This window comes from Lepisosteus platostomus, chromosome 2 (genome assembly GCF_059453375.1).
Source record: "Lepisosteus platostomus isolate fLepPlt1 chromosome 2, fLepPlt1.hap1, whole genome shotgun sequence".
NCBI classification, from domain to species: domain Eukaryota; kingdom Metazoa; phylum Chordata; class Actinopteri; order Semionotiformes; family Lepisosteidae; genus Lepisosteus; species Lepisosteus platostomus.
The window spans coordinates 56,145,517-56,171,819 of record NC_142612.1 but is presented as its reverse complement, the minus strand read 5'-3'; the positions used below and the strand labels follow the sequence as shown (position 1 = coordinate 56,171,819).

The 26,303-nt window shown below is 36.6% G+C and overlaps 1 protein-coding gene across 1 annotated transcript in view; it reads right to left on the bottom strand.

Annotated features, from left to right (window-relative positions):
- The window catches only part of epha6 (eph receptor A6), a 294,006-nt gene that overhangs the window by 145,231 nt on the left and 122,472 nt on the right, over window positions 1-26,303 (bottom strand). The gene's annotated exons all lie outside the window — the stretch shown is intronic.

The window sequence follows — 26,303 nt, the reverse complement described above, 5'->3', positions numbered from 1 at the left end:
GCTATGAAGGCTTTATTTACAGTATTTGCTTTATTTCTAAAGGGACGAATGTTTTCTTCTTTGCTGTTGTATGTTTCCAAGGTATAAAACATCTGCACATGCACATACTGAGGATGTTTCGCGCACACCATCATGTTGTTGGTCAAAGGAAGTCACCTCATGTGTGGTGCACAAGCCACATCATGTAAGCGTTCTGTTTTCTGTTTAATGTGTTTGGACCATAATGAAAGAGGACGATGAATGTATGACTGTATTTTTGTACTTTTACTTTGGTTTTAACTTGCTTTTGTTATAGGCTCAGGTTATTTGCAGTACTAATTAAATCATTAACTGAGTTAATAGCTTCATCTTCAGTTGCTAAAGACCTGCCAAATGTAATAATCAATTAAATAAAAAGACAGATCCTTTATTTTTAACCTGCTTCAGGACAGAAGTTAAACTTAAACTGACATTAAGGTTAAGAGCTTGACTCAATGGCCAATCAGTCACCTGCAAAAAATGACATCATTTTTCTTCAGAGATTCCATTGACATTAGAGATTTGCAGAGAGAATGAAAGTTAGAGATAGCTATTATTTTGCTGATAATTTTTAATTGAAAGATACTGTTTTTAGCAGACAGAGTATAGTTTATATTCACAATCTCATAAGCCCCTACATTGTTAATACAGCTTGCCATAGCTCGGCATTAAAAGAAACTCAAATTCTGATCATAGGGTGGAGATTCCTTGTGACTGGTGCAGTTGTTTTTTTAACTGTGCTGGCAACATGGAGCACTTCAGTAAAGTGACAGTGTCATGAAATAATGAAAGTGATGTTTGCACTAGAACAGTTTTTGCTTGAATTCATAAAGCTTCGCGGCCTTATATTAGTGAATACTATCAAACAGTGGTTTCATGAAATAACTGGCAATATTCTCAGATTTAATGCTACTCATTGTCAATGTAGCTCCTGTTCCCTGTAGCTATGCACTGTGATCTAAGCTTCTTGTTGGCTACAATTGTGAAACATGTTCATTTATCCGTCTGCATACACTCCATTGTACAGTATTACTGTGAAAGATATTCTTGTATTTTGTCTGCTGCCAGGTCCTGTCATTGTGGTCCATCTACTGTGAATTAATAAATCACTGCTGCATATTGCAATATTGTATAAATACACAATATCTTTTGTATCATGGTATTGTACTGTTGCTTTCATGTATAGTATGTTGTATGTTATGAGCTCTTGATGGACAAGTAATTCCCTTATGGGCAATAAAGTTTAATTCAATATTATCTTATTTTTCAGTCTTAACATGTTTGTTAACCTCCCAATTTAGAAGAGCCAATTGATAGTCAACTTTACTAAATGCAAAACCCCTGCATCTATACTGATCAGGTTGGCAATTGAAGCTGAATATCTCCAACAGGCCAGTGATGATTCACAACTGGTAGCTATCAGTATCAGTAGTTTATTTTTTATTCTTAAGATGACAGTCTTATTGTTTGTGCTGATAAATGGAAAGACAAATCTAGTGTTTTGTGACTGCTACAGTACGGCAGAAAACTGAGTAGACAGCACTGTAGCTCAGTTATGTTTCCTGTCTAATTTGCCAAATGGTTACCTTTTCCAATACAACAGCAACTAAAAAAATACTTACGCTGTAAATAATGAGTATAGGCTCAGAAGTTGTCTCCATAGAATTAGGAATGAAGACAGATAATTTGGTTTTGGCTATATCAGTATAATGAATCACAAGATCTGAAGACAACAGAAAGACAGGGTTTTGTTGTCAGTTCAAAGCCTGCAACATTTACAGATGGAAAATGCAAACATCAAAAGAGTTAAACAGAGGACTCAAAGGAATGCTACAACTGACTTTCTGAATTGCTCACTTCACGGCCTCAAATGTGCACTATTTATCTCAGTCAATAAAGCTGTTTGTTCTATGCCCTGCTGTTCAAGCTTAGTACTGTAAATATGATATCATTGTTTCACAAATTACTCTGGTCAATTAAAATGATAGTAAAAAATACTTCAAGGAGAATCCCTCTTGATCTAGACAACTTTCACTTTGTGATCATTATCATCATCATCTTAAATAATCATTTAAATGCACTAGATTTCCGAGTCCATTTTTTTTCTCCACAGCAATGATTTGAATAATGAATCATTCGTGACACAAACCTCCTGACTTTTGTATTTCTCCTTTAATAGGATCCAAACTCTAAATTACTGTAATCAATCATTCAAATGCAAGCATTTTCTTTGACGTGAACTGCAACACAGCATTACATTACAAGAGGGAGAACTATAGCCAGATTGTCATGAAGAAAGACCCATGGTGCAAATATTACAGAGAGTGTAGGTTAATTGGCAATAGCCTTGCACACTTACTGCAGGGACTGCAGCTGGGCCCTGCAGGAGTTCCCAGAACCTATGGTAGGAGCTTGAAGGAGCTTGAAGGAATTTAACACAAAAATTGTGTTAAACTGCCGTAACAATCCTTATAGACATACTGATTCCTCCCTCTCTGTCTTGTTGCTTTCCACCATTACTGTGAGACAGGACAAAAATGTCTTCCTCTTCTCAACTTACTTTCTGCTGTTTTTTGAACATATCTGCACAATTATGCTAAAAAATTTACAAAGCACATTTACAAAGAAATCAGGAGAATGGATCAGTTTCCCAAATTTCCTGATTGATTTCATCTAGAACTAAGATTACTTTAAGTATGTCTCTGTAAATGCTACTAAAAATGTCATAAAAGTCCTGCCTGAGTGGTGGTGATCCTAATGTTTCAGTTACATCCATCAACACAGATTAGATTTTCTTTGGTAGAGAAATGCACATTATAATGTATACTGTGCATTAAAAATATATATATATATTTACAAAATGTTAAGATTAAACAATTCACAAAGTTTAAGCTCTGCTTTGAATATTAATTTATAAGGAAAATTATGGTTTAATTTAGAATAACCTATCAGACTGGAACTTGAAACACCCATCAAACCTTCTGCTCATCTGATTACGTACATACAGAAGAGACGTTTTTTACAAGAAGAAGAAACAAATTAATGTTTTTTGTGGTTCCCCTAGTTGTGGACAGGATATTTTTTCAAAAAAGGAAACCACTTCAGAAATGTGTCTATCATATCCTGTGGTTAAACTGGTAGAGCTAACAGGAAAGAAATGTTCTCCTCTTGGCATTACACTTTAACAGGCTGCAGTTATATAAATATATATATATAAACGCAGTATATTGTTCTATATATCGGATTTCAGAATCATCAAAAACACAAATATTCTAAAGCCCAGCTGTTGCAAGTTTGAGCCTGGATCATGTCAATGTGACCAAGATTCTCTAAACAAGAGTGCACACATGCCTGTGCTTTGTGAGTAAGACTGGGACTAAATGGCCAAAGATCTTTAGTGAATAAGTGACCTCTGTGATCTCTCAGAGGCCTGCAGGCTTGCTGTGACATCAGTAAGATCAATGCCGCTTTTCCTGTCAGTCCTATCTGTCCTGTAAGTGTCTTCTATGTAACATGCAGCATTGCCAAAACATGACTGGGATGAGTAGACGAGTCAGAGGATCAAGATCATGTCTGCCCAGCATGATTTTTATTATTACAGAACTGCACATAAGGAAATAATTCTGAAATGTGCAGGAATAAAATAAAAATCACAAAATAAAAAAACAAAACAACTGGCACAATAGGGTCTCGCTTCATCACCTTGTCACTTTCAAGACTTGGTCATCAGAGTTCTGCAGAGTCTGCAGCTGTTTGCAGACTCCCATCTTTCTCAGTTTAGTGCAACAAGAGCCGGCACATATCTATCCCTGCACCTTTTTCTCAACACATAGCCAACCCTTTCATTAACTTCTAAAGATTCTGGAATCCTTGCTTTAAAATGGATCAATAATCTTTTTTTTCATATCACATAAGTTGAATGTAAACACTGTCTTAAAACCAGTTAAGTCCATTGCATTAAGTTTGAAAGGTCCCTGCTACTCATCTGATTCAAGCATGAAAACAAATTAAACCCCAAAAAAGTTAAGAAAAAAGCCAAAAACAAGATCTTGAAGTTAAATGGGACAAACTATAATTAAGACAACATTGGCCCTTCATAAATATTAATAAGCCAATTTGTATATCAATTATTCAAAGAGAAATAAAGTGCATAGACCTATTCTTCTAAATTTTATTCCTATTCTCAAAGGTAATATGTTTAATTTCTTAACAGCCCTTAATACTGTACATCCTTATAGTGCACATTCAACCGGGAGAGCCCCCAAAACAAACTATATAAACTCTATCAACCTTGGCTAGGCTTTTCAGTATTCTGTTAGTCCCAGTGAGTTAGTTTTCTCTGGGTGCCCTGGCTTCCTCCCACAATTCAAACATATATTTACAGGTGATTTGGCTTCTGGGAAACTGGCCATGGTGTCAGTGTGTGTCTGTGTCCACCCAGTGATGAACTAAGATCACACCCAGGGTTTATCCCACCTTGCACCTGTTGCTTGCCAAGATTGGTTCTGGTTCCCCCAGGACCCTGTACTGGTTAAGGCAGTTAGAAAACAGATGGATGATAGTAGACCATATAACTCTACAGTTTTAAATTGTATAACGTATTATGTAATAATGGAATAAAGAAGATGTCAACATTTTAAAGAACAGAATTAATCTCTTACAGGAGAAAACATTATATACTGTATGTCTATGTTGTATCTATTGTATTGCTATATTATTTGTTGTAAGAATGTGTATTTGTAGTAAGGATGTAACGTAAGGGATGTTTTCTAATATGATTTATTGGCAACATTAGAAGCACCTGAATGAAAAATCCAGGTGCATAAATACTGTTCTAAGATCTTTAAACGTATGCGTATCCTTGGAAAATATGATATTTTTAACAAAATACTTCTGCAAAATAACAAAAAACAAAGGTTGAATCTAAACTGCATTAACAACAAGGTGCAGATGGCACAGAAAAACGTGAAGTTTACATCCAACCATTTTATTTTTCCCTTATTTCAGCACAAAATATGTTGCTAAAGCATTGCACTTCTTAAAAAAAGAATTGGTTACCCAGTTTTGGGAAACCAAAGAATATGCTACTAAATTCTGACACCTTCAACTAGCAGAACTAATGAAAAAAAAACACTGAAAATGATCTGCATATTGGCGCTATCAGCAACATTGTGGATCTCCTTCACTTTCTCTCTCCACTAACTTCAAGTCATTTTTTTTTAATCACTCCCATGATTCGTTAGTGATTCAACTTTTTGCTGGCAGTTCCTCTTATTCAATCAGGTACACAAGCTTTGTACTGGCTGTTGGTCATCTGGTGGATCTCTTGGTCAGTCTCACCAAAAATGCCTCATAGAATCATGGAAGAGAAACCAAGAGCCCCTTTCTAGACACTTTTCTATATTGTTGGTTGGAACATGCTAATCTTTTTCTGAAGCACTGGAGGCCTTGTCTGTCAGCATTGCTTCTATAGCAACAGCAAATGGATGATATCATTCAACAAAGTACACCACAGGTTTCCACTGGGTGTCCCGGTTTCCTCCGACAATCCAAAGATAGGTTCATTTGCTTCCGGGAAAAGTGGCCAAGGTGGCAGTGGAAGCCAAATAATTGGACATTGTTGAATGCAGGGCCGGCCCCGGTCATGGGCAAACTAAGCAACTGCATAGGGCCCAGAGGCAACCAGGGGGCTCCCTCAATGTGCAACACACAATATTTTTAATTGACACATTCAAATGTGGGTGACAAAGTCCCTTAAGTGGCCATTTCTGTTGCTGCTGTGGATTATTCTAATGGAAGCCCAGTCAGACAATGACCAATCAGAATTGTTCTGAAGTGCAGAAAAGAAAAGCGGGATAATCAATCTCAAAAGAGGGGAATGCTCACGTCATTGTAATAATGTATAATATGCATGATGTAATTTGTATTTGGTTTTGAGTCTGTCTGATCCATGTAACCCGCAAATGGTAGACATGCCACATTTTCTATCTAGACACGTACTGTACTACTTGAGGTGTTTTTACTAGAAGTTAACAGATTAATGCTTCCCGCAATTGTGTACACTACATGTTGTGTGGGTTGCCTGGCTAAGTAATGGCGCTGCCCGGCCAAACAACAGCCTGAAAGTTAATGTACGGTACAAAAGACATTAAAATACATTGTTTTTCGTGTGGTTTCTCCTGTATTTAATTAAATGGGGGCATTGTAAACCCAAACTGTAGCCCTCTGGATTGCGGTCCCAGTGACAGCAGAGGGAGCACAAAAGAGTTTTTCAGAGCTCAAGTTGATAAAAACATACCTGAATTCAACCATGGTACAAGAACATCTAAGTGCACTGGTCACCATGAGCATCAATCATGCAGTGGGTTGACTGCTATCGTATGAAGATGTAATTGATGATTTTGCTTCCCGAGAATCAAGATGAATTAATTTTTTTATTTTTTCATTTATTTTCCCATCTGCTCAGCCTTACTGATCTAATCTCCCTTGTTATTGAGTTACAAATTCCTTTCTACAAAGGTTTTAATGCAGTAAGTTATGACTAATTTGTAAGTTATGATTGCAATTTTGAAATAACAGAGATTCTGTTTATTGTTATTAATGTTTCTATTACTGTCCAATGTTAAAATACATCTTAGTCTTGTAAAATTTGTGCTTCATGTTCTTGTTGGTAACTTATTTATTATGTGTTCTTCTAAACTGGTTAATAAAAGTTTTCTAGTTATATACACTAATTAATTAATTTAATTGTTCTAAATAGTAAAATAACTATGGGGTGGGATAATAACAGTAAAAGTAATAATAGTCTACTGATAATAGTAGAGTATGCGCAAATCGTGATAGGTTGGGACCCCTTTTCAAGATTTTGCCTAGGGTCCCTAAAACCCTAGCGCCTGCCCTGATTGAATGAGTTGGTGGTTAGTCCGGTCAGTGCATGTCAGTATTTGTGGTGTTGCAGGAAATATGGACATTTTTGTGATCCAAGCCATGAACAATGATGTCATTGAACCACGATTTGTAGGACTGCCAGACCGCAGCTGTAGCCATGATGTCTTGTACTTGTATTTCCAGAGGAACAAGACGATGATGGTTTTCCAACATGGTCATAATGTATTGGTTTTTGTGTTTTCAGCTGCAGTAAAGGTAATCACACCAAATGTGTTTTCTAGTCACTGAAAGGTGAGATGGATTACATTTAAGCCCTGTGTACTTGTAGAGTGAGACTACCCAATCCTGATAAGGGCTGCTCAACTGAAATTACAGCCGTCTAAAAAATCTTGTGTTTTCCAGGTGTTAATTGGCCTTCCTGTACATGGCCACCTTTCTGTTTCAAGACTAGACACTTACAGAATGTGCTCCTGTTTTCAGTACCTGATTTATAATCAGAGGATGAAGAAAAGTGCTGGATGAATCCTTTTCCACCAGAGACGTTTCCATGGGCGTTACTTTTGGTTTTGCCACAGAGATGCTGTTGTAGGCAAATGTCTCCGTATGTCTCGACAGAATGGGACCTTCAACAGCATGGAGACCAGGACACTGTACTACGCTCTGTTGTTACTAAACTAGCAATGTTGACTGTCTGGTTATTTAATTTGAAAGTACACAAAAACCTGTTTTGAAGCTACTCAGTTAAGACATTATTTGTCTACATAGTTCTTGTGCAGGACAAGGCAAATACTGATGTACTGTGACATGAGGAGAAGGTGTTATTTAATGAATCTTGGAGGGGATCATTACCTTACTGAACAATGTTACCTAAGCTAAATACATAACAGGTAAACATAATATAGGTCTGCATAACTAGGAATATTAGGAAAGGAATAAGATAATAATAACTACTGTATATAACAGCCAAACTGGTGGTAAAAATGCATTAATTAAAAATAATGCACTGATGTGTTGGTTCAAAGCATTATGAAAATGATTAAACTGACACAGATGCCAAAACCATTTAATGAGAGCCCAAGTGGTGACATTGCCCACTGTGACAAGGGCAAATAATAGCCAGCTTTTATCCTCTACTTTCCTCCTTCCTTCTATGGACATTCTACAGATATTCTACTAAGGCTGACTAATATCTATGAATCTCATGTCAGTGTGCCCCATTATAGACTGGTATCCTGCCTTGTGTCCCTGATGGACTGGTGTCATGTCCAGGGTGTGGTCCTGTCTTGTGCCCTGTGATGGACTGGTGTCGTGTCCAGGGTCTGGTGGGTTTGGTGGTTTGAACACCTCAGTGTCTTTAGCTGCCCAAGAGGAACCAAGAAAAACACAAGGAGTTTGCTTACAGTGTCAGTGACTGTGGCTTCACTCCTGTGGTTGATGCTTGCTCTCCTATACAGTATCCACTATACTGTATGTTTGATGGCTGCAGCTCTCTTCCGCCCTTGCTGGCACTGCATCATGGCTGATGGCCTTTTGCACACAAAGCATTGCCTCCTAAGACCTGAGACCTCCACTACATCACAAAGAAAGGATTTCTCCAGTGGAAGAATTCTACACTGTCTAGGGTCAGGGTGGTGATGTCACCTTGATAATCTGCCTATCTATTCAACCATAATGCATGATATAGTAGTATAGTATAGTAGTGAGTTTAAAAGTGGGATTCCTGAGTAACTACGAAGAATTAATGTTTATCTGGAAAGCAAGGACACAAACAAGAAACATTGTGGATGAATTCCAAAAGGGAAATTCTTTATTTCCCTGCTCATCAATTTAAAAATAACATGAGTAAACATAACACAACTGTGTTTGATGTATCCTGCATCGTACAAAATCACAGACATTGCATCCCATTTCATGTAAATGAACTGTTTTCTCTGGGACAACACATTAAGATCAGCAGAAAAAAACAAGGACACCAAGAATTTCAGTGAGAAACGCAAGTTAAGCAGAACGTGATATCCGGATGAAGTCTACACTTTCTTTCACAGCAGAGTTTGGTTTCTCAGTTGCTCCTGCTGAAGCATAATTCTTGAAACCCAGCACAAATCCCTGACACAGCCCCAAGTCTCACCATAATGCTTCCTGATTTAGAGCAGAGTTTTGAAATCAGTCTTCATAATCAACCCTATAAAAGCAGACAATAAAAAGTGCAGAAGGGAGCTGTTTTGTAACAAAGCAGCTGCTGTTGCTGAACATACACTTGCTCGTTACAACACCTAATAAAAATGTGATCATCATTGACAGTCCTGTCACCCATTCATCTTCCCCTGAAACCAAATAAAGCCACTTAGTCTGGGATCACAGAGAGGCTTCAAAACCTAGGGAGGAGAGAGGCAGAGCATCTAAGCAGACTTCTAATTCTGCATTTCGCAATATATTTAAATCTATGCAGTATATATATAAATCCTTCATTCCATGAAATGGCTACTTAGAAAACAACCATTCAAGCACTACTGTATCCCCTCTTAAAACTGGTATTTTGCAGCCATTCTCAAACACTCTAATTTAGTACTTACTGTATGCTACACTATAGCCTATAATGCCAGCAAATTAATTTATGTTTTGGAGTCTTGGAGGAAAATGCCTAAGCCTTCTTGTAGGAAGTGGGAAAGAATTGTCTTTAATTGTACACTTCTGCCTTTGAAATGACAGCGTGTATTAATTAAAATGTAGAGAAATATGCTAATTGCAACAAACATGGCAGTTTTTGCTAATATTCTGACATAGTGATCAGTGGGTCTTGTGTTTTATCAGAAGGATATGTTTTTTCAGGGCAAAACATGAAGAAATATGATATGCACAATCAGCTAAATTAATAAGAAACTATCCAGCCTCTCAATCCGCATATTTCTATTTTTTTGTCAATCAAATGAACTAAGGATCCTTGAAAAATAAGCCAAAGAGCAATTAGAAATGTTATATTTCACATGGAAAAAGCAAGTAAGAATTACTTGCTAGAAAATTGCAAGAAAATAACTAGCAAATTGAAAACATCAAGGTTACATATTACTGCACGTAAAAAATGTAGGGATGAAAATGGTTTTGGTCATTCAAAAATAACCCATTCTTACTCTAAATCTTGTATTTAAGTTTAATTGGTTTTAGTGCTGAAGGCTTAGAAGACAGTAGAAAAGACCAAGACAGATCACAGATGCCTTTAAGGAGTTTAGTCATACATTACCAAATTATTAGATTATCGTGAAACAATATTAATTTTTAATCCATACTTTAGAAAAAAAACTGAGATGTTATTAACAGACTGAAAAAGGGTCTTAGTAAAAGAATAAAGATTTATATCAAAATTTTCTTCATGATTATGTACTGTATGGTCATGTAATTTTAAGACAATGATATTTTATTTAAAAATAAAGTTTTTTTTTCACTATACACTGTATCTAAACATTCTGTTTGCTTTTTTTGTTTCATGAATATGAAATCGTTTTTAATAAGTACTTTCTTTAGGCTCAGTGTTTCACAATTTATATCTTTTCTTTTTATATTTGTTTAATCAATTTATTTTTATAAATTATATATCTGTTGATATTTTAGAGTTTTATACTGTAGCTCATCTGCCAAATATTATCCCAGTCTTCATTTTTAATTTTCTTTTTGGCTTCTACAGTGTTTCTTAACAATGTGATGTAATCCATACCTCTATGGTCTGGATTATGACCATATATTTTATTTATATCAATGATAAACAGTAGATGCTAGTATAATTTGAGCTTGTACTACTTATCTGTACACTTTCTTCTATTAACCACTCCTCAATCCAAATATATGCAATACCTTGAGTGCTAACAACGTACATTTTAAGAATGAACCTTTACTGAGGATGCATATTAAAATCCTTCGGCATCTTAATCTAAATATACCATATAATGTGTAATGTTTGAATCCATGACTGATGTTGATTGTTGAGAGAATACTAACAATGGACTGTAGTTCAGCAAGACCAACTTTATGGTCTTTTCTAAATCCATGTTGACAATCTCCTACAAATATTACCATACGGTCCTTTAGCTATGCTCTTTTTGTTTAATTCTAATTATTTTTTTACAAACTTTACAGTATATGTAATCACTGTGTGATGACTTGTTTTTTTTTAATCTAAATCCGATTGACTAAATTATTTTGTATTTATTCTAGTCTTGAGTACTTGCTAGAACAGTTCAGTTAATGGCCTATGGATTACATTCTCCTCTCTTTATGTACAATTGCTAGAACACCTTCATGTCTTAGAAATGTTTCTAGTACCTTTAACAGATCTGTGTCTTGTCTGTGAATGCTAGCTAACACAGAACTTTAATTTATCTTTTAGTTTTCGTTTGTGGAATCAATACTGAAATGAAATCATGTATAACTGTATTTATATTAGCTTTCATTGAAGTATCCCCACATAATACATCTCCCTCAGTCTTTCAGATATTTTTTACCTTTCTTTAAATGGACCCTGTTCTTTTCTCTCATGTTCTTCCTTTATATATTTTTCTTAATTGCTTTATTAAACTGTCTGGGTCACTGATTTCTAGCTTTTGATCTACAGTACTTGCTCAAGGGATACATCTATTCTGTGCGTCTAACAGAACATCTTTAAACTGCTGCCATCCAGTATATACTTATTCCATACTTAATCTGCCACAACCACTTTTGTAAACTTTCTCTCAATCCTCCTTTCCTTTGCTTTGGACATTATATAATTTCAAAATATGCTTCAAAGCCATAACACATTATGCTTAGAGTTACCTACTGTTTCTCACACTGTGCTTTAATCTGTAAGTTTTAATTATTTGAAAAGATTAATACCCTCTATTAGATGATATAAACACACTAACAAGGCAATCTTTAGCCGTCATATTAAGTGAGTTCTTACAATCTTTATGAGAAACAAAAATCGATGTCCCGTGACACCCATTCCTACTTTTACAATACACACATGTTCTTTGTTTAATTATATAAAACTTACAGTAATTTAGCTCTAGTCTTTTATCATATGATCATTATGATATTGGGGATATTGGCTTTTTGAAATGGTTAGGTACAGTATGTATTTGGAGCAGTTTTGCATTCCACACTTTATCGCAGAATTCTCGAATTAATGCAGATCATAATTTCTTCAATGCATACTTCACTATCTTTTTAGAACTGGCGTAGATAGGAACATACTTCTGTAAAAGCCAGCTGATACCCATTTGTCTTAACCTGAAGGCTTAAAGAAATCTGATGAGCAACTAACTTATGCATCTATATTCCCATCACTGCTTGCACCTACAATGAGGAAGCTGTTATTTATATATTCATATCAAAGGCAGTCTGCTTCAGAATTCATTTTCTACAACAAAAAGAATGATAACTAACCTGGAAGTCATTTCTCGTCTTTATATCATGCACCTCTATCCACTCGACTGTTTTGATTCAGATACTGTCTCACTGATGGGCCTTATCACAGCAGAGCAATGACCAAGATTGCAGGTGCTTAAATACAACAATGCCAACCCCGTCATTCATGGGGCACGCGGTATCTGAACTGCAGATTCTTGTAAGAAGAACATGATCCTAAACAATGAAAAGAGAAATGGAAATGGAAAGCACATGTGATGCCTGCTGCTTTCTTCCTAAAAAGACAAAAGCAGGCAATTCAAAAGCTATTATTTTCTCAGTGTGGTTGCTGTCACTGTAAGAAAAATTACCCAAAATAATGACTCCCAAGATAAAAATTATGTCCTTACTTGATTTATGCATAGTTGATTCTTCAATGAATTTATATGGGATTCTTAGATGTACTTTTTCATACTGGCAACAGACATGATATGGTACTGGTACAAGTCACTGGGAGAGAAATTGACTGTGAATTCAGTGCCTGGGCTTCTTTCTCAGTTGTCCAGAAAAGCGGTATATAAGTGTAAGATAGATAGATAAGACTTTATTGATCCCGGAGGGAAATTGCTGAAATTGATGAATAATAAGCAATTATTATTATTATTATCTGGATAGAGCAGCGATATTCTTTTAATGAGATTTAGAGGTTTCTTGGAGATGGAGTGAGGCTCAGCGGTCTTTGCAGGGCACAAGATTGCCTGTGTTTTTCACCTACACTCACAATTGTTTAATAAAAAAAAATCTCATTTTTGTAAATAAAGTTAAAGTGCAACCTAGCTTATGAGGGAGAGACTGTGGCTCTGGAGGACTGGAGTGGAGGGCCAGTGGTTTAAGCATGCTCTTACAGTAATGTAACAAGGTGATGCCACACTACTCCATACTGAAGCCAGAACCAGCTCTGAGCAGTCAAGTGATTAATAAACTCTCATTATTTGAGGGGTAATCTTGGATTTGTAAGTGGAAGCACAAAAGCAATTTCCTTGCATCAGGTGTTTTCCATGGTACACATTTTAAACTGCTTCTCACAGCTGACCCTTTTAAATATTAATTACTACATGGAGGAGAACATCAACACTTCTCTTTAGCTGAAGGGAGCTGTTTGACTTAATCTTATGATTATTATGAAAATTGGATTGAAAACAAGTAGAACGCCAGTCAGATGGTTTATTCTGAGGGTGACTTGCTGTTTAAATAGAAAATACGAAACCTGACATATGTAAAATGAGAAACAAAAGGAAATATAACAATATAATAGGTAAAAGTGATTTTTTCGTAATGATAACAACAGTAATGATACATTCATTTGACAAAAAAAAGAAATTAGTGGTTCATAACTTTAGCAATACTATTAACAGTGAAATAGTGTACATATTATGGATGTTAATTTTGTAAATACATTTAAGAATTGCAAAAAATATTAGATCACATTAAAACAACTAAACTGCATTACTGTTGCCCAAATATACTGTATTGTACACAAATATACAATAGGTACAGTACTTTGCTATATCTTTACTAAATCCTTATTAAGTGATGATTACTTCCCTGTTTGTTTTCAAAATGGGAACCAAACATTTGTTTTCGCTTTACACTTCAGCTTTTGACACATTTTTAAGGATACTGTTACTTAGTAAAGCAAGTAATTATTGATTATAAATAGCAGAAACTGCATGCAATTAAAATATAAAATATTGTTCAATACTGCTCCTCATGCAAAGTGCTGTTTTTAATTCTTTAAGAGTCCACACTGCTTTGTGAAACAATAATCTGTGCCACTCATATGGCCTTAAATGTACTACACTCAAAACAAAACCTGCAATCCTTTCTCAGAGTAAGATGGGACAAAGGCAAGCCTTAAAGTGTACAGCACATGAAAATATAATTGGATTTTCAATATTACGTTCTATTGTGCATTTACTTGGAATTAAGGATTGGAATTAAGAATTCTTTGGAATTAAGAATCACTTTAGATTAGGAATTCCAATGCATGTGTACATACTGTATAGCCTAAAATAGTCACATAAAGTTCTCAAAGAATGACGCTCTGTCTCAGATGTGCTTAGTGTGATTTTGTACATGTGATTAAGATGGTGTAGCTCGGGGTATGTGTAAATCAGAGGGGCTTGTATCATTTACATTCCCTGCGAACAGAACTGCTGTCATAAAGTGACACAACAGATCCATAATATGTTCGTGACTGTGTGACATGTTTTACATCAGGGGTGACCTTTCCTGTGATAAATGCTGAAAGCAATAAGGGACAGAGTTTCCCTTTGGCCATAAAATTACACTTAAGAACCCATGAATATGACATCGGCCATATTGTCAGCTCCAGAAGAAAATGATATATTTTTAAAACCGATGTACCCAAATTAAAAATGCCATAAACAGCAAACAAATCAATAGACTATCCATCCATCCATTTTTTAACTGCTTTATCTAATGCAGGGCGGGGGGGGGGAGCAGGACAGGAGAAGGAGCCTATCCTAACAGTGGCAAGCAACACACGCAAGGCCAGATGTCTGGACAAAACAGACAGGGCACACACTGACACAAACACACATTTACTCCAGAAGCCAATTAACCTACCAGCAATTTTTTGGACTATGGGGATGAAACTGGAGCACCCGGAGGAAACCTACATGAACACAGGGAAACATACACACTTCACAAAGGTAGCACCTCAGAAATTAAATCCAGAGCCTCACTGCTTTAAGGCAGCATCACTAACCACTGGGTCCCACAAAATCAATAGTCAAAAAACCAAAACAAAATCTCTAAAATAGAGCAATTTTGTTTTTTTTTCAAGGAATACCAGCTAGCTGCTATACAGTAGGTTTTAGACACTGGCTACAGTACATTTTCAATAAGGATGTCATGTAGCCATATTAAGTAGTATACAATTAACATTGCCTTTCTTAAAAAAGCCTTTAGCGTAAACTGAGCAGAAAAGAATTGACATCAAGGAGAATAAACTGAAGACGGTGAAGTCTTTTTTATTTCCCTTTCTGACTCATGGTGCAACACAGATGCATCTGCTTTGAAAGCCCAATCTCTCCACAAGATGTGTTTGCTCCCAGACTGAGCAGGAGCGCAGCAGTGAGTCAAGGTGGGGAATAAAATTGATTCTGCAAAGGAAATAACAGTCTGTATTTTAGTACACGCACAGCCAATTGAAAAAAACAAACAAACAACTTTTTAGGATTTTTCTTGTGTCATATTTTTATTCCTTTCCAAATTTCCATATTTCTATATACAGTATGTTTGTTTTACTGTATGTTGTTGTCTGAAATTTCCTCACTGCACAGTGCACTTACACTTTCTTGAACTTGTGACTCCTCTGTGGAATAATTAAAATGCCTTATTGTGTTTATTTAATGAGTGCTACTGTTCCCACTGCATGCACCTCCTAACAATAGACCATCTAACACTGCTTCAGTTTAGTGTTATGAGAGCAACATTTTCAAAATACAAACTGTTTCGCCTGCAGCTCTAAACACCTTAATTCACAAGGTGATGCAAAGAGCAAATGTGATTAACCAATTAACAACCTGTATCTTTTCAACTAATAACTCTCATACACAATGCAAGACAGCAGGCAATGCTGGAGCAATGCTCTTACGAGGTAAAAATAACAGAGCTGAGCTAATTTCTGTACACAGCGACTAGGGACCAGTTAACTTCAGTATGAGTCATTATAAAAACAAATTAATTTTGAAGGAACTAGCTATACCTCACATGAATGTATAAGCAATAACCATGGTTTTATTAGGCTACATAAAAAAAATAAAAGAGCTAATGCATTTTATAGTGAAATCTGATGAAAAAAACATTATACTTTTTCCTTATCGGGAGTGTTTCTTACCTGTCATCTATGATGTTAATCGTGAATTCTGCTGCACATCTATTTCTTTGCCCCGAAGAATCACATTGCTTGTGATGTACAGTACAGATACTTTTATTCGAATTTTACAAAGACTTGAGATACAGTACAGTGTGTGATGATCATATCTTAAACTTCTAACCAGGGACTGTTGATTAGTCATTGCTTTTTATTTTACATTATAATGGTATACAGAAACAGGCCCAACCTTCACCGTATAACAGACTGCCTGTCACTTTCTGAAATAAAGCTTAAAACAAAACTGTTGATTGTCGAACCACCACAAGTAAGGAAGAACAAAATAATCTACCCTAGCCATGTGAACTGTCTGTAGAAATTCTATTCTGCTTCTTTAAAACTACCAAATTATGTATGAGATATTCATTTTTTAATTTGGTTTCAAAATAAGCAATTGTTTGAGTTAAATATCCCCTGAGAAACCTCTTAAAAACGTATCCATTTTAAAATATAGCACTGCACCAACCTATTATTTGTAAGGAAGTTTTAATCGGTTTCTGACTAACTGGATTTCTTTAAACTGACATTTATTAGCAAAACAACTTTTACTGCAGAATATAAGCAGAAATGATCTAACCTGCCATACGAACCTTTTCTATTACAAACCGACTTACAGTAGTAATTTGTGAATATCAAAATTACGCATTTTGCACAGAAGGTCTCGACATATCTTCTTTAAAGAGCAGTCTCCAGTTCAGCCTGACAAGGTTAATATTGCACAACCTCTCTATAATTTCCAGGCAGTTAAGAATCTTTTTGTTGTCTTCTGTTTGAGTTACATAGCTCTCCACTTAAAAATCCAGATGACAGGAAGGTGAAAACTAATGACCCAGGTAGGTGTTTTTAGTAAACAAAGGCGCTCAGCTTGTGCATCCTAATTAATGTAAAACTGTCAAGCTAAGGGTTTCAAATTGAAACCCATGCAAATCTGAAGAAAGCTCCAAAATGCTCTGACATTAACCGCATCCACAATTTTTTAATTCACTGGTGACTGCTTTGAGAAATCCCGAAAAAAAGCTTAGAGCTGTCTATTCTGCACATTATACAGTATATACTCTGTATACCTTTGTATACTCAGTAGACACTATAATAAATAACTCTAGTTTTAGCATGAGTTATATTAAAACTCCTGCTTCAGTCCTGCTGAAATGGCTCATGCCCATGGAATTCACAGACAGGCTTTCAATAAGCTATGCAAAGAGGACATAAGCTTATAGAGCAAAGAGGCTCTGAGGGTGTATAACACACTGCCAGAGACAAGTGGAGACTGGGAGACACTGCTAGTGAATAAGAAGTCTTGCCATTTTTTTTGGTTAATTAAACTAATAACCACAAGATGAGGAAGATGGGCAGTTTTGGAAATATTGTGAAGTGTAAGTAATAAAGTGAAGAACAGTATATGAATCCATCACAGAAACCCTCATGTTGTCTAAACCAAGGGACTCAATACCCTGAAACTCCTAATGAGTTTATTTATGCCTTATTAACTTTCTAATGTCTAGAAGTATTATTATACTCATGATGTTGCCATTAATTAAACAAACGCAACTTAGGAGACCTGCATGTGTCAACAAGCCTGAAAGTTTCTACCTGTTGTGGAAGTCACAATTCTTGTTAGGTGGTTTGATGTCAGCTGGGGTAGAAACAAAGTCTGTGAAACCCCCTTTCAATCTGCACCTGAGGGGGGTTGTCTACAGTACCTCTAAAATTGAAGAGCCTATTGCATTATTTCTTATCTTGACTCTGTAAGGTGTATTACCCCTCAGAGGCTCTATAGAACATCTACATTTTTAAGCCCTTGTTAATTATAATTCTTACATCAGTTTAACCACTATCTCCTCATTCACATTTCACCAAAGAAAGCACACTCCAGGAGACCATTTCAGTTGCGGCAAGGTGAAGAATAGGTTTGTACATTGATATATTTTACCATTCTATTTCTTACTTGATAAAGAAAAAAACTTCTCAGGCAGCCTTCACAGAATATGAGCTTAACAAATGGTTTCTTACTGCATGAAATCATGGACCATCATCACTCACAGACAGAATACACGGCCTGCTAGGACAACAGTTCACATAGCTAAATATTACAGTCCGGAAAAGAGAGGGGTGCACCAACACTCCTTTTTTAATTTACTGTCATGCACAAAGAAAATAAAATGGCAAGAAAGCACATAATTAAAAAGAAAACAATCATGATATTATGTCAGGTTTATGCAACACACCCAATTAGAATTAAATGATTTACCAGCAGATGGCAGCTCTGAGGCAAAAAACCCACACAGCTGGATCTCCCTTGACAGACAAAATCGATAGCAATCGATCAGCCCTGGACACTTTAAACATTAGACCTGGCAGGGCTGCAGAACCCAGGGGGTTATGCTCTTTTGTACTTTTCTTTACAAAAAAAAAATCAAATTAGGGCCAAACCTGTTTCATTAAAACCTACACTGATTGCCCCAGTTGTTCAGTTGTTCAGTAGCACTACATTAGCACTGCAAAAAAACAAAAATGGTTCCTCCTACTACAATTACAGGAAGCACATTTTATTTATCATATGACGTAGTGCTTTCAGGCATTTTTATTTTCATAAAAGCATGAAATTATTTTTAATCAGAAATATGCAGCTGTCTGTTACAACATATTATTTTCAAGTATTCAAACTGATATCTCCCATTCACGTACAATATGATGAGAGGATGTGATACAGTATATCTATTTTAATGATATACTGTAATTAACATACTGATTTTGAGAACGCAAGTCTCTTTTTTGCTTTCCTTGTTAAATGCTGGTTATGAAATAAAAGAAATGCGACAACGTACTTAAGAAGTGTGGCTTTGTGCACTAGCGTATGCATAGGTGATGTTATGGTTAAAGGCACATAAGTTTTCCGTTTGTAATCACACTGCATTAGGGCCAGGGCTCAGTTAAAAACAGGGGGAAGCACTCTGCTGGCAGGAATTTTGCAACATGAAGTCTCTTGGGCTTTTAGTATCTATCCATGCAACATCACTAGATTTCAGTGGTACTGTCTACTGACAGCAAGCACCCAGGATAAATCCAGAGCCAGTCAACCATGTGCCTCATCCCAGGAGGAAATACTGGATGGATCAGATCCACATCACAACTTTAGCGCAGCTGTGCACACAACAGTGTCATGGAAGAATCTAAACCTCATCAGGAGATTTCAGTAATTTTATTGCTGCCCAGCATTACACCTGCTAAATACAAATCAGTTACACATTTAATCATTCAGATAAATTAATAAATAACCAAACAGATGTCCTAAGTAATGTAAAAGCTAGCAAAGAAAGCAAATCAAAAAGAAATTCACCTGGAATTCCCTAATTAAAATGCTAACCTTCCAAATGAACTAAAATCAAAATAAATACAAATCAGTGCCATCTGCTAACATGAGACTGGATTGCGCTTGTTTGGAAACAAACTGTAATTTGTTTGAAGTGCATGGAGTGCTGCTGATGTCTGAACACTAGCTTGTTCAAAGCTCGGGGGCCAAGTTAACAGATACTGCAGCTCCAGGAGACATTAACCTAACACTGCTTAACACAGTATTCAAATGGCAAGAACTGACCTTACCTTCTGCAGTGTAATGGCAGCCTCATTGAAACACTGTAAGGCGCAGACTGTGTGAGGAAACTCTACTTCATTTCTATGTAAAGTTGTACAGTATATACACATGAAGGGACTTAAAAGAAGCTTTAATAGGATTACATAATTGTGTTATCTTCCAAGAAAGCATTAAAGAATAATGCAAAGTCCAAAATACTTGACAATATTGGTGGAGGGAGATCTTCTCATGCTTTTGTTGCCTAAATGAAAAGCACAAGTGATATTGCTCTGCTTACTCTATCTCTGAATCCACTATTTCACTATGCTAGTGGTTTAAAAGGAGTTTAAACAGTAGATGTTTACAGATACAGAATGAACTGGTGGAAATTCAGAAATAAATTACCCACTGAGAAGAACTCAGATTGAATGGACTGTACAATACAGAACCTCTCCGTGAACAAGATGTCAGGTAGAGCAACATGATGAGAAAAGGGCCCTACTAGACTAGTACCAGATTCGGTCTGGATGTATTTTATTGAACTTCATGTACTGTACAGTACTGCAAATCTTAGAAGGAAAAACACTCTTTATTTAACATCCACTGTACATCAGAGAAATACAAAGTTTACCTTCCAACTTCCTCCAGTTCTTAAAAGAATGTGGTATGTTGCAGTAGGAGAACAGTCAAGTGGGTGTAAAGCAGTCTCATGGTAAAGCATGGAAAAGTATAAAAAGGTGTATGGGAAAGCATGATACAAACCATAGGATAAGATGAACTGGAAAAGCAAATTCGAAGTGCAGGCATGATAAAACAAAGAGAAAACTATAGACACACCACCCAACCATCACCAGAAGATGACAATACAGTGGCAAATGCTGCTGTTGTACCTTTTAGTAAGATGCTTCAATTGGATTGCTTCAGTAAAATGCTCAGCTACAGTATATGTGGGAACCAATTTAATTCATTTTAGATAAAAGGTAGCAGTCTACCCAAACAGGTTTGGTATTTGCTTCAAAACCCAGCTATCTGGCAATGTCTCCTCTAATCCCCTAGTGCTGAGAAAAGAATGAAACACATGGTCTTACGCCTCTGACACTCCTGCCTATGGTGACCCATGCTCCACAGCTCATGTCAGTAGGAATTGCCAACTGGAGAGAACACACATTTTGGTTGGCATTACTGCAAGCCTACAGATCCTTAGCTAATTATAGGAGATGCTGTTTGCCTGATCTCGAATAATAGCCTCATCCCAGAGATGCTTTACCAAGTATGTGCTACTGGATAGATGAGACGGACAATCTTGTCTGGAGCACAGTCTCCAGAATGCTGCAGAGATTGGTCTGCAGCCCTCAGTCACCTGACCAATTTCTTCCACTTTGGTCGGGTGACTGATGGCAGCAGCTCATTCCTCACAGCCTTCTGTGTGATGACACTTCTTGTCACCTGACACTTTGTCTGCTCATTCCTCACAGCCTTCTGTGTGATGACACTTCTTGTCTCGAGTTGCAGCCCTCTTATGTGCACCTTTACTTGTTGAGAAACCTGTCCCATTGGGATGTGCTACAAGGTTTATTAAACATTAAACTGTCATCATAAAAATTATATAAGACACACAGGGCAGTAACCACATGTCTCAGTAAAGGGAGACACACCTTTCATGTCTATCAAGTAACTGCTCATGAGAGGGTCAGTTTCTAACACATACGGTAGAGTACTGTCAAGACTTGTGTAGTCACATGATTAGTAGATGCTCTAAAGCAGTGGTTCTCAAACTGTGTTTGATGTCCACAGGGGTTCCGGGAGCTCTCACATAGGCTAAAATAAAAATAAAAATTTGCTATCAATAAAAAAAGGAAGTTACAATGGCTTTGCATGGCTCCAAGAAGTCAGAAAAAATAGGCATATCTTCTGAAACATCATCTTTAAATTCACTCACTGAATAAATTTCTGTACTTTCGCTGCTAGAGCCAGAAGGTACCTCAAAGGTGTCGGATGAAACTTCATCTTCCATCTGCTCTTCTATCTTGTTTGGAGATTCAAATGTTTGCCATTCGCCATCCACCAAATCTCAAAAACTCTCGTAATGAGAGAAAATAGCGTGTTACTAGGTAGAAAGATCACTTCGAAATTATTGCAACCAAGAAAGAAAAAAAAGAAAAAGAAAAAATGTGAAAACCAAAAAAAAGAATATGGGAAGTTCATTGACCTGATTTCAGACTCTTCCTTACAAACAGCTTTTAATGAAGTGCAGTTGGCAGAGTTTTGGTGCAGCACCAAAAATGAATATCCAGTATTATCAGAGATCCATAACTCCAAATATTTAAAAAAAAATGTAGAAGTAAGAGGCAAACTCACTCATCACATTGAGATTGTTCTATTTCTGCTGATTTGAAGTACATGTTGGTGAAAAATTATCAGTACTCTTTTAAAAAATCTTCCTGTATTGTTGTCTCACTGTGTTTTACTTAGTCATTTTGCTACCAACTTTCCCTATTTGCGCCTGGTTAGACCACAGAAAGAGTCGTCTGATTCTATAAATCTATTAGTTTTTTTTCCTTTGTTAACAATGTAAACAATTAAACGTTTTCAAACTGGAGGGAAACCCTTCTGGTTTACTTCTAACTTGGTCGAAACGGAGGTTAGAACATTGATTCTTTTATTCTGAACGAGTATTTCAGTGATAAAGCTTTATTGAACTGTAGGGGTGCTGATCGTAGACAAGTTATCATGTGATTAATCCATCCATTATGCTGTCAATCCAGATTTGAAAGAATAATGTAGGGTTTTAAAGTTCTGGAGGTACAGTAGATGTTGTGCACTGTGTTAGCTGTTGCCAGCTCAGCTAAAATCTTAAAAACACATAAAAAGAAAGGAGGTTCTTCATGGTTCATGCTTAAAATTAAGACTTAGTTATAATACTCATTCAGAAAGAATGAAAGAATTTTAGAAAGCACTTGGAGAAATGAGAAATCCAAGTTAAACCAACTTCTTTCATGCCATTTAAAGTTTGCAATAAAGATGTCTAGCTTTTTTATATAATGATGCAGATTCAATAAAAATAAATTAAACTTATTCCGTGGGCAATACCACAGCTAAACTGTATCTCTCCCCATCAGTGTTAATTTTTGCCGAAAACTCAAGTAAGAAAGCACAGAAAACTATGAGAAGATCACATAAGAAGGGGTCAGAGAACATCATGGAGCGTGACAAAGAACTTTGTCAGCTTAATTTAGAAGGTTCAATAGCAAAACCGTATTTCCTCCATATATTTCAGCAGCAAATGCAGATGCATTGACAGGTTTACAAATAAATCCTCCCACTAAATCCCACTCCATCCCAAAGCTGTGGCACTAGGATACTGAAATGTACAGCCTTTTTTATTGCTGGCCCCCCTTCACACACCTCCTCCGTAATATGCAAGCTATTATTTCTGCAGTAACGATCACTTCAGATTATTTGTCTTTCTTCTTTCCCTGCCCCAAAAAAGGGCTAAATTAGAAATTCCCAATCCCCAGTGAAACTTCAGCTGCAGGCCGGATCAATACTGTAATAGATGTAGTCTCTGTAGAATGTCTACTCCTTTGACACTGCAATCAGGCAAACAAATTTGACTCACTGGTGTCTGACTCTTGTTAAGCTTTGCTTCCACAACACCATTGACCTCTCTTCTCCCCCTCTTCCCTCTGCTGCTGTTTATGTGTCTCGAGCAGCACCAGGTGATTTCAGATGGGACTGGTGGCCCCTGTTCATTCCTCGGTGAATGCTGATTATAGAGTAGAAAGAACAGCAGGAGTCTGAAGACCACTGCAGTGTCAGATTGCACTTCCCTGCTTCATGTGATTAAAACAGACTCACTCAGAGGATGGTTATAAGAACATATATGCGAATGAAACTTACAGGGCAATGAACAACAATAATAACTACTGTTTTTTTATCAGAAATGGAAAGTGACAGTGTCAGGGATGGGCTATTCAAGTCCTACTCAAGGTTTGCAAGAGTTGTCTAGTTTATTTGGACTGTACCTCTTAATTACTGAACGAAATATTCAGACAACAAGTCGAATCACCTACTTTATATTTTAGGCCTTGAAAAGTACCTGGAAATTCTGCAGGAATCCAGCCCAAGATGAATGTGAAGATGATGATGAAAAAGAATAGTTTTCTAATAAAATAAAAAAGCCAACAAAACATCTGAACACACAGGCATGCTTTTCAGAACTCATGCTTTGAAAATAATTTGAACACTTTTCACTAGTCTTAATATCACTTCAAATTAAACATGTAAAACTAAACGAAACAATAAAAAACAGAACATATAGGATTTTTTTTTTATCTTTCCAAATATGGGATCATTAGAATTTAAATTTACTGTGTAGAGAAAACATTGCCTGGCAGCAATTTTCTCTCACTGCCTCAAGGCCAGCAGTATAAAGGCAATAAAAAAGAGATTAAACCACAATCAGAATTAAAGTCACGAATAAGTTTCTCAAAAGAAATAAAAAAAAGAAAAAAGTTCTTGTCTTTAGAGTCTGATGTCTGAAGAATGTCTCATTTGTTTTGTAACCATTAAAGAATGAAATGTATTCTCCTGGACATTCAGAACAGTTTTAGTATAAATTTAAAATGTTGTCTTATTTTAGACAGTGACAAATATGAAGGCTACTGCACACGTTAAATGTTAGCACTCTCAACAGCGCTGTGAAAAAAGAACTCGGAGTCAACAACAAAGAAGAAGGCAAGTGCTAGTAACGTGATTCCAGTCCAAGAAAACTCTGAAACTTATTATACAGGTTCTGCAACTTATGCAGTATATTTCTTTACTGAACCTGAAGGGAAAAAAAAAGGTTGAGTATAGTGTTAGTTTTCTTTTTTTCGTTTTCAAGTCTCAGCTGGGACCACGAACAGATGGAACCATGAAGAATGTTTACTCGTATCTCGGTCCTTTGATATGCAAATGACAGGTTCTGAGAGAATTAGAAATGCACTGACCACTAGTTAGTAAAGACAGTTGTCCCTACCAGAGGGAGTAAAAACAGAGATAAAGGCCTGTCTGGCAGGCAGCTAGTGCATATTCAATGGGGCAAATGCTGTCAGCAGAGGAATGCTTTGCCATAGAATGTAGGTGACAGAGTTGAAGATGACTTCTCTTCAGACACAGAGTGCTTCTTGCTGCCGAAAGAAAGATTTGTTGGCTGTGGGGCAGTCACTATGACTGACCTTATATCGCCATCAAAATGAGTAGAATTTGACTGCATTTCTGAAGAGCACATGAAAACGATTAGACCTTCAAATAATCAAATTATTTCATTGCAGGTTTTGTCTTGGCAATTCATGGCCAGTCGCAGCAATTAAAAAAGATTGATCAAAATCCAATTCAAAGTGGACAGTCAGGCATGTGTGAAGAATGGCATAAGGCAGGTGTGTGTTTTCTTTTCCTCACAGTCAGATGGAACAGCTAAATGCTTTTTTTATGTTGAGAGGCGTTAATAACTAAGCACGCTTAAAAAGCACGGCAACAAAGTCTTTTTAGTTCTAGAACAGTATTATTATCCATGTAATTAATAATTGTTTTTGCTTTTACATCTGAAAATGGGTTTAATATATACAGTTTACTGTAGATTTTAATTAATCAACTGCTGGAATTAGCACAGGCAGATGGTGGAAAGCTTTCATTGAAAACACAGACTTAAAAACCTAACAATGTTATTTGTCAATGTGCTTTGGTTCTGTTTTTAGATAATATATTTTAATTGTTTCAGCAGCAAAACTCTCAAGGCATTGCAAGGATTGAATCAACTACCAAAGAGACTTCATGTTTCACAGGTGGGGAATACATTTGTGTTTTATGTGTGCAGCCTCCTTGCTTATCCACACACTTCTGCCACTGCTTCACAAGTGTAGAAGGGCACTTTTCATCATATGATCATATGAGTTGGAAATCTGACTGTGTACAGTAGGACCAAGACTTTATGGCAGGTACAGGTGAAATTCATATACATCTATCCATCCATTTTCTAACTGCTTTATCCAATACAGGGTTATGGTGGAGCCAGAGCCTATCCCAGCAAGCAGTGAGTGCAAGGCAGGGTATATATACCCTGGATGGGACACTCGTTTATTGCAGGGCAGACACAGATACAACACTAACAATGTCACACCAGACTCAATTTCCCCAGAAACTTCCTGCTATATTTTTGGAGAATGGAAGAAACCCTGAGCACCAGGTAACCCATACAAACACAGGGAGAACATACAAACTCCATGCAAGCAGCACCCCAGGAACTGAACGCAGTGCCCTAGCATTACTAGGCACTAATACTAACAACTACACCACAGTGCTGGCCATAGTCTACGGCCCTTAATGCTAAATTGCAGAATTGAGCCAGTGAGTAACCCTGCCACACTTCGATCATACTGCTGACAGCAATTTTTATCTTGCAGAAGAACAGAGTACAGTATGTTGCGTATAATCCTGTTTCAAGGTTCA